A 9,599-nucleotide genomic window follows, 5' to 3' on the forward strand; every position below is an offset into this window, starting at 1 on the left:
GGTACCTACTGAGCAGAAATCTGGGGCAGGGAAAGGGATGAGCAGGTTCCTGAAAAACTGCTGGTAGATGTGAATGTGAACGATAACTGGAAAAGTGTTTTTTAATAAAGCCTCCCAGTTTGTCCACCGATGGCTACCGTAGATGTTGTCCTAACTCACTTTCTACTTTCTTCTATCACCTGCTGCAAGCAAGGCAGTGCACAACTGGGATCACTTTCAACGTCCGGTGGCCCTGTGCACAATCGCGCCCAGGAGCGCTTTCCTTTTCACTCAGCTGCGGGGATTCTACGAATTCGGGGATCTGACGAATTCGGGGATCTGACGAAGCCAGGTTAGGTGAGCGGCTCACCTGAGGGATACACAGCTGTGCAAACACAGACCGCGGGCGTGTTAGGAAACCAGCCATCCTGCTCACCCCTCACGCCAGAGAAGGCAATGAAGCTGGTCAGGGCTAACGAACGACACGGTCCTCTCCCTGTGCTCTGCCACCCAGTCACAGAGCTTAGCGGGATGGATCCGTGAACAGGAGCTGACGTGAGCAAGTGGGAATTGTTGCCCCAGAGCAGAGAAAGCCAGCGGCTTGCTCCCCTGCACACCTCCTGAACGGTCACGGTGCCCTCTCCTCCTCGAGAGGGGAGAAGTGAAAGCACCCGACGAGCAGATCGAAACGCTCGCTCCCTGCCCTCCGCTCCAGCGCTGCGCAGCAGAGGTTCCACCGCACGTCTCTGGCGCTGGGCACACGCTTTGCTATCTCTGTTGGCTGAGCGGGCAGCCCGTCCAGCTGCTGCCCATCACGGCCGCGTGTGGACGGAGGAGGAAGGGCCAGGACTGAAAAGGAAATTTTGGGGCAGGAGAAGATGCTGAGGGTTTACGGAGAGCACCCAGAACCCGTTCAGGCCCTCTGCCAGCCCCCTTTTTGGGTCAGGTACCTGTCAAACCCTCCCAGCATGGCAACGGTCAGAAGGTAAGCGGCACAAGGATCTGAGAGCTCTGATGGCAGAGAGCAATCGGTGAAGAAAAGGGGAAGTGATGTGACGGTCAACCGTTCAAACAAGGATCAAGGAAGCACCAGGAATGTTTATTTTTGTGGTCCAGCCTCCGCACTCATTAAGCTAGCAATTGTGCCCTCCGTGTGAGCGTCCCTCAGGCCCGTGGCCAGCTGTCCCCCTAAATGTTTTATGCACAACACCCGTAACAGTGTTCCCCTGCGAAACGGGGCAGGGTGACGCTCTCTGCTCCGGTGCTGCGGAGGAGCTGGAAGAGCTCCCTTCTCCCCCCGAAGCTGAAATACCAATACCGCATCTCAAGCCTACGCAAGTCTCCCAGTTCCCTTATGAGAAATGCAAGATGCTGCTGGGTCTCTTCTTCAACACAATTGGAAAAGTAAAGCAAAATAGTCTTCTACTAAGAAACTGAGACTTTGCTTAGCTGTAGTTCTGAAGGTCAATTTCATAAGCACGGGGCCACAGCTAGAAGGATGCATGCAGGTTTTTAAAAGTAAGTGGTTAAGTACGCTTTTGACAGTTGCCCCCAAAGTAAAGCTCAAACAGAAAAGAGAAGGCACAAACATAGGTTGCTTAACCCTTTCAGTCATTGCAGGCTGTCAAATGGGACAGGTGCTAAGGAAAACCTCATGTATGACTGCGTCATCAGAAGCTGAGTCATCACGCGAGGGCAGGGAGCCAGGTGGAGGGGCTGGGGCGACTGCCGGCAACTTGACTCCAGCACGGACTGATCTTCAGAGAGGAGCTGGTCAGAAGCAGCAGTTTCTTGTGTTTCGAGAACTTCCTTCAAACTGGGAATGAAAAGCCAAAATTTCCCATGGATAAAACTAAACAAAGTATCCAAACTCGGTTTTCTGATGCTGCTGAACTGTTTGGACAAGGGCAAAAAAAATAAACATTAATATAATGAGAATAGTGTTGTGTCATGTGTTTGAGCAAAATACTAGAATCAAACAAGAACTCTGATTCCCTAAAGAAAATAAGAAAACTGAAACGCTTTTCTTGATGCTCACTTTGAAAATATTATCAGTATTGTTACTTCCCCTCACATGAGAGTTTTGATGAGTCTGAAGTATTTTTGCTTTGCGTTGTTTTAGCAATTAGCAAATGTGAACGCTTCTCAAAATACTCCAACTGGCTGTTGAGACATTTCAGAAGCATCATTTACTACAGATGGAAAAAAGCTGTGCTGCTTCTCCAGCACTTGTGCCACACAACTTTAACTCCATCCCTGAGGGGCTGCCCTGACTGTGGCAGCACCCGCTCCCTGCCCAGCCGTTACCGGTTCGCCCGGAGCCTGCCCAGTTAAACCCCGGCACACCTCAGCCGGCCGTGCAGCGCCAGGCACCGGGGACGTCTCTCCTCAGCGTGCGGCCGGGGTACAAAAGGGCTACGGGAGTGGGCAGACTGGCCTCTCTTGGGGATGTCCAGAAGAAAACTTCGATGGCAGATTGAAAGTGTTTACGTCACGTAGCAAATATCAGCTTAGCTGCTTTTCCCGCGTTTGGGCTCAGGGTTTGTGCACGTCTACGCCTGTGTAGAAAAAAGCTCTCGCCCCAGCGTGGCCCGAGCTTGGTGAAGCTGCTGGGTGCCAGCACAGCAACACTGCGTCTGCCTGCGAGGAGTGGTGAGAAAGCCTCAGCTTGGTGCTTTTTTGCTATCCGCTGCTACGTTTTGGGGCTGTTGTCATATGTGAATATCTTAGAATGGGAGGGAGAGCGCTCTGCACACATGCGGGAGAGCTGGACATCAGAACAGGGGAGTTTGGATTTCTCTTCGAGTACCAGACTGATGTCAGGATTTTTTTTCCCTCATTTCCCCTTTTCCCTACTGACGTGCGCTGTTTTCAGTAAACGCTGTAAAGACTGTTTTCCTGCCTCAGATTGGCATAGCAACCGCATCAGAACAAAACTCCAAAGCACTGAGCTAACGACACACTGAAATGGCTTCAGAATTCATAACACGCTCTCATTTATTTGCAGTGTAAGGGAAGGGGTTATTGCACAGCGTACACCTTAGGCTGTTGGCAACCTTTCCTCCGCGCACATGTTGACTGCCAAATGAAGATAAGCCAGTTAAATACCTGTTCTTTAATTGGTTTATCCTCGTAAACTTCTTTATGAAAAACACTGAAGTAACCTTAGGATATATTATGTAGCTGCACAGTAGAAACAAGAAAACATAAGTTCAGTATTATTTATTGCTGGTGTCACATGAAGACCTTAACAAGAAAATCCCAACGATTTATCAACGCTGCAAGTTTTTTGGTTAGCACGAACAAGAGACGTAACCGTGGTTAGAGCTCCTCTCTCGAGGAGGTAACTTCTCTCCTAACAACACCCAGACACGATGTTTTTACCCAGGTACTAACCAGCATAGGTGTTTCTAAAGCTTGGCCATTACACAATGTTTCGTTCTGTTCAACAACACCGTAGTTTATAAAACACTCCTGTGTTCCAGAATGTCTGGATAAATAAACCATGTTGAACTCTGACTTCATTGGCATTGTGAGAAGCACAACTTGACTTCACTAAATTAAATATTAGTAACAACTTCAGTAAATTAAAATATTTAAAATGTCTCTTTTTTAACTCAGTTTACAAGCATTTCAAATCAATACCTATCCACCCTCTCCAAAGTTGCTGGCTGCTATTCTGCCGTCAGCAGCCCTATGGGATCTTTCCTACATCAAATTGTTTTACGCTTGGTTCACCCCCACACCCAAGGTTCAAAGACTCTCACGCACATCATGGACGTTATCCCAGCCTGCAGCAAGGCTTCTGAGAGGCTTTTAACTCCATCAGCGTACCCCTTTGGTACCCAAAGCGTAACTGACTATCACTTGTTTTAAACGCAAACAAGCGAACGGATTATTTAAAAGTCAGCAAAGCCACTTGTGCACCTGGGTCTCTCTGCCATCCAGATGAGTGCAGATAACGAATATGGACGTGCCTTTAGATGACGGTATGCAAAGAGAGAAGCTGGTGGGAAAAGCCAGAACTTGTGATGTGATTTCCCTTCAGTGCTGCGCGAGTCGCCGCGCTGCCTGAGGAGCCGCTGCCTACTGCTGCTTAAATACTGCTGGGAAGCTGCCCAGTGGGAAAGGACCCGGGGGTGTTGGTTGACAGCCAGCTGAACATGAGCCAGCAGTGTGCCCAGGTGGCCAAGAAGGCCAACGGCATCCTGGCTTGGATCAGGAATAGTGTGGCCGGCAGGAGCAGGGAGGTGATCGTGCCCCTGTACTCGGCACTTGTGAGGCCGCACCTGGAGAACTGTGTTCAGTTTTGCGCCCATCAGTACAGGAAGGACATTGAGGTGCTGGAGCGTGTCCAGAGAAGGGCAATGAGGCTGGTGAGGGGTCTGGAGAACAGGTCTTATGAGGAGCGGCTGAGGGAACTGGAGCTGTTTAGTCTGGAGAAGAGGAGGCTGAGGGGGGACCTTATTGCTCTCTACAACTGCCTGAAAGGAGGTTGTAGTGAGGTGGGTGTTGGTCTCTTCTCCCAAGTAATTAGCGATAGGACGAGAGGCAATGGCCTCCAGTTGCGCCAGGGGAGGTTTAGATTGGGTATTAGGAAAAATTTCTTTACTGAAAGAGCGGTCGGGCATTGGAACAGGCTGCCCAGGGAAGTGGTGGAGTCACCATCCCTGGAGGGGTTCAAAAAACGTGTAGGCATGGCACTTGAGGACATGGTTTAGCAGACATGGTGGTGCTGGGTTGGTGGTTGGACTTGATGATCTGAGAGGTCTTCTCCGACCTTTTCTACGATTCTGTGAGAAGTCGGACTCTTGCAGTCCCACAGCTCAGTTTTTCGGTCACACCTCCCTCGGCCCGTCCCTCTCAGGGCCGGTGGCTTTCGCAAGCTGGCCGATGACGTGCCCAGCCACCCCCAGAGGCGGGGATGCTCGGGGGTGACCCCGGCTGCCTCCAGCCCCCCCCTCCCCACCCCCGCTGTACGGGCTCAGCGGCGGGGCCGCGTCCCCGCGGTGCGCGCTCCCGCCGCCGGCCCCGTGCCCGCCCCCTTCCCCCGCCGGCCGCGCGGCGGTGCCCGCCTGCCCCCTGGCGGCGCGCGGCCGCCACCGCCGAAGCCGCGGTGCCGGGGGGGCGGGGGAGCGTCCCCCAGGCGAAGGAGCAAACTCCGCTGCCCGCCTAAATCCACCTGGAAGATAAGGGCCTTGTCATTTATTACTGTTATTACTATTAATTACTGCTATTTAGTAGTATTTATATTATATATTATATATTTTATATGTTACTTATGTTATATTATTATATTATATTAATATATTTTATTATAATAAATATATTAGATCTATTATTACTACTACTAGACTCCGAGGTGCCCGAGCCTGGGCTGGGGAAAGGCTGTTTCCCAGCAGGCAGAACTTGACAGAACTTTCATCTCAGCTCTCCGGGTGGAGTCTCGCCAGGGAACAGTTTTCTCTCTCTTTTTTTTTCGTTCCTTATTTCTGAGTTCTCAGCTAATTAGGATGAAATGACATCGTCACGCCTGCAATTAATTGAATTCCGCCAGTACTGCTTAAAGTCTTTAAAACATTCCTACCTAAATGAGCTCTCTGCTAAAACAAGCTGAATTTTCCAGCTCTCCGGGCCAGTTTCTGCCCAGTAAGGCAATGGTATTTCTGCACGGGGACGCCTCAGCGTAACGCCCTCTCTTGCGAGTTCTAATAAAAGGCTGCTCTGTTTTGGCTCCTTATTAAAATAACACTATAAATAGCCTCTTTGTAACAAGGACTTTTTTTTTTTTTTTTTTTAATGCGAGAAGTTTTGCTCCAAAGCCTCCCGGCGCACACCGTGCCACCATCTGGCAGATCCGGCTTTCAGGGCAGATTTAGCTCCTAGCACTGCGCTCACGCTGGGGCAGCAAAGAGTGCCAGAGTGGTAAAAAAACGCAGCCTTGGGAGAAAAGACATAAGCTGCCTGATGGAAACCCGCACACACACACACGCAAAAGAGCTGCACAGTTTTAATACACCTTGGGAAGGGCCCATAGCGCTTACTGAAGCAAAACTCATGCTGATTTAGTGTCCAAGACCGCTGCACTTGGTCTTTAATATTGGTCTGCGTGACACTTTTGGAAAAGAACTTGGAGACATTGCTTTTTTTCCTACATTAGATTAATTTTCTAGAAAGAGTGCTGTTGTGAGCAGTATTAGCTGCAGAGGCACGACTGCCCTCGGAGCAAGACCAGGTACATAACTCAGCGGCGGCAGAAAGATTTACCAGTGCTGGGCAGAAGTTGATCTAATGATCTAATGCGATTTTTATTTCGACGATAACGTAGTTAGAGCTTGCCTCTCTCCAGGAGACCCGAAGCAGGACCATGCCTTAAAGAGCTCACTCACCTCTTTGTTTAGTAGTGCACATCTTTTTCCCTCCGTAGTGTTTTGGTTTTTCTAAGGCGACCACTTGGTTTTTACTTTTCTTATAGGCAGTATTCTTCATGAATTGGCATTTGGTATTTTTTCCTTGGTCAGTCAGTTTTGTACAACATGGTGAAAAAGCTCTGCTTGCAAGAAATGCCTGGCACATTTTCTCCCATACTTTAGTCTAAGTAACTAAGGCTTGTTTCTGTAGAGTCACGGGTAGTTAACCAGACACAGGATGACTGACTATTAATGAAATCAGGGTGATTTCTCAATTTCTAAAACTTGTGTTGTCGTTTAATACAGGGAAGCCCAAGATAAATTACTGGTAGAGTAGATACATTCACCACATTGAACAAGAGTGGGGTAAGGTTTTGAGAAAACTATGCACCAATTACAAATGCTGGCTCAGCTTACGGCAAGCTAACTGCTGTCTCCGGAGCCGCTCTGATAGCCAGCCCGGGTGGGTATGTACTGATTTTTCAACACACGCTGATTTGATGGAAGTAACCAGGAGCACTAAACTAGAAGGAGCTGTTCCCGTGGCACGGATGTGCTGTGGAAGGAGCTGGGAAGGGACAGGGCCATGCGAACCTCACCAGCTTCAGCTTTCTGGGGTGAACTGGGAGTAGCAATAACTTACGAACTGCTGAGTAAGGAAATTGAGCCATTTGTAAGAGGACTACCAAAACGAGAAAACCTGCTAGATCGTGCACAGAGGCAGAAAAGCAAGAGATGGATTTCTGGTGCAGGCAGGCTCCAGCCCACCCGGCCACAGCAGCAGGGGGGAGGAACCTGTTTGACCTGGGTGGTCCCAAAGGAAGGGTGGGCACAAGAGATGCCGTATCAGGGGCTTCTGTAGCCTCACGGTCTGCCAGCAGCACCCTCTCTTCACTCCTTAGTCAGGCCACGCTCTCACACGACTTAGTCGGGTTTTACCCTCCTCCCCCTGCCCCAGCACGGGAGCTGCAGCCACTCCTGAGCGACGCAGTTAGAGACTCCGAGATAAGATTTTTTTCTGAGTGTCTGTTACAGAAACTGTGACTTCTTCCTGAAGTTTTAATTGCTAGTCCAAATACCACCAAACGTGTGATCCTGCAGGAGAAAGGTGTACGCTGGGTGGCAAACAGAGCCAAGAGAGAAGGCAGGACAGGCCTCAAGGGATGGCTGGGGATAGTCCCGGCCTCCAGCTCCGGGAAGACACCGCTAGACTGAGCACTGGCACCAGAGAATGGCCCAAGCTAGGGAAATCGCTTCAGTCGCGCAGAGAATTGGACTGCCGGACTCCCCTCAGGCAGGAGGCGACGGCGGCACAAGAAGTGGTGGCAATGACCACGTCCCTAACTCACTGAAAGCAGGAGGACTCCCGGTGCCAGAGGACGGTGACGCCTTCCAACGCACGGTTCGCACACGAAGCGGTGTGTGTACGTCCCGACCAAGGAAGGCGCTACCAGCGCGTGCAAGCTGCAAAATACGGCGTTCAGAAAGCACAGGCCTTCGAGGATTCAGGATGCTCGTGCCACTGCAGGCTGGACTCCTTCTGCTAATGCTTTTTTTGATGGCAGCCTTAATTACTTGATCAGATCAGGATCTTCCCCGCAGAACTGCTGCCTCAGGGGCAGTGCTATTACTCTCAGCGTGGACCTTCCTGTCTGCTGAAAAATGAAGGCACTCGTTAGCGCTCCACCAGCCTCACACTACCATAGAATCACAGAATCATTAAGGCTGGAAAGGACCTCTCAGATCATCTAGTCCAAGCAACCCAATTCTATGATAGGGACAACCTTCAGGAAAACGCAAGAGGTTTTAGGGGAAAAGAAAAAAAAGGTGTCTGGAGTTGTTTTAATTTTTAAGGATCTACTAGGACAGAGGCACATGCAACAGGGTCTGTCTCCCAGCCGTTTCTTCACCTCAGAAAACCAGTGCAGCTCCGCTGTGATCACAGTTATCTTAGCTGTCAGATTTACAGCGACAGGTGTCACGTAGGTACAAGCAACACACGATAAATACCCCTAAGTGTTTACTCTTACTGCGAAGGATCGCCTGTATCGCAGTGCGCTAAAGCCTGTTTCCAGGGAGGAAAAACCAGCGCGCAGCTGGCAGCGGTTCCCTCACCGAGCAAACTCTTCTCCACAGGCATCACAACCCTCGGCTAGCTATTGCAAAAGGAGACGGGGGGCCTTCACCAGAGCTGACTGTCACCAGAAAGGATAAGCTGCAGCCTGATTTTCCTGTTAGCCTGATTTATAAGGGTTTTCCTTTTGCCCTTTTTTTTGCTTGTTTTCCACTGGTAAAGTTTACCAGACTCAGCAAGGTGGGAAGCAGGGCCTCGTTATTTTGCGTTGGAGCTCGGTGTTGCTCTCCCGCAGCTTTTTCCACACGCTGCTAGGGAAGACGCTGAATTTGCATGCGATCAGAATTGCTTTTGCGACTGATCTGTTACCTCTGTGTGGCTGCTCCTCCCTGTGGAGTGAGAGGCAGCACGCTACTCCACCGGACTAAGGCACGGAGACGTGCGTTACCGTCCTCTCCTCGACGCAGCTGAGCACACTCGGTTGGGTGTCACAGGCAACCGCTCAGCCCCAGGGAATGAGCTTATCCCTAAGGCAGCCTAGGGCTCGGGCAGCCTCAGCGCCCCAACAGAAAGGAACTCGGTGCAGCCATCGATACTCAAAAAGAGAAGATTTGAAATGAGGGCTCTGTTAATTTTCCCAATATTGCCGCCTGCTGCATCTTCGTCTGTCTCCCTCGCTCTACCCCCCAGCGTTTCACTGAATTTCCTTCCAGACCCTCGGAGCAGGGAGCGTGACCATGTGCTAACAACCCAAAAAAGAAACCACGACCAGAAGACGGCCACCCAAACCCGAGAAGCGAGCCCCTGCAGCACCCGCGGGGGACGGAAGGCCACCGCTCCTCCACCGACCCGCGGGCACCACGGACCCTCAGCGCCCGGCGACGGCCGCAGGAGTCCCGGAGAACTTCTGGGGGTGTGAGGTGGGGGGCCAACAGCCGGGCTGTCCTTCGCTTCTGCCCGGCTCTCCGCACGCCCGCGTCGCCGCAGCCGGAGCGCGCAGAGCCGAAAGCGGGAACACGCGTCCGGGCAGCCGACGCTCGCCCAGCGCTGGGTGTTACCTGAAGCGAACGTTCAGCCGCGCTGCGCCTTCGCTCCCACCTCAGCAGCCGTCGAAAATAAAAAGCGTGAGGAGAAGG

The sequence above is a fragment of the Opisthocomus hoazin genome, chromosome 3 (assembly GCF_030867145.1).
Source record: "Opisthocomus hoazin isolate bOpiHoa1 chromosome 3, bOpiHoa1.hap1, whole genome shotgun sequence".
In the NCBI taxonomy this organism is placed as follows: Eukaryota; Metazoa; Chordata; class Aves; order Opisthocomiformes; family Opisthocomidae; genus Opisthocomus; species Opisthocomus hoazin.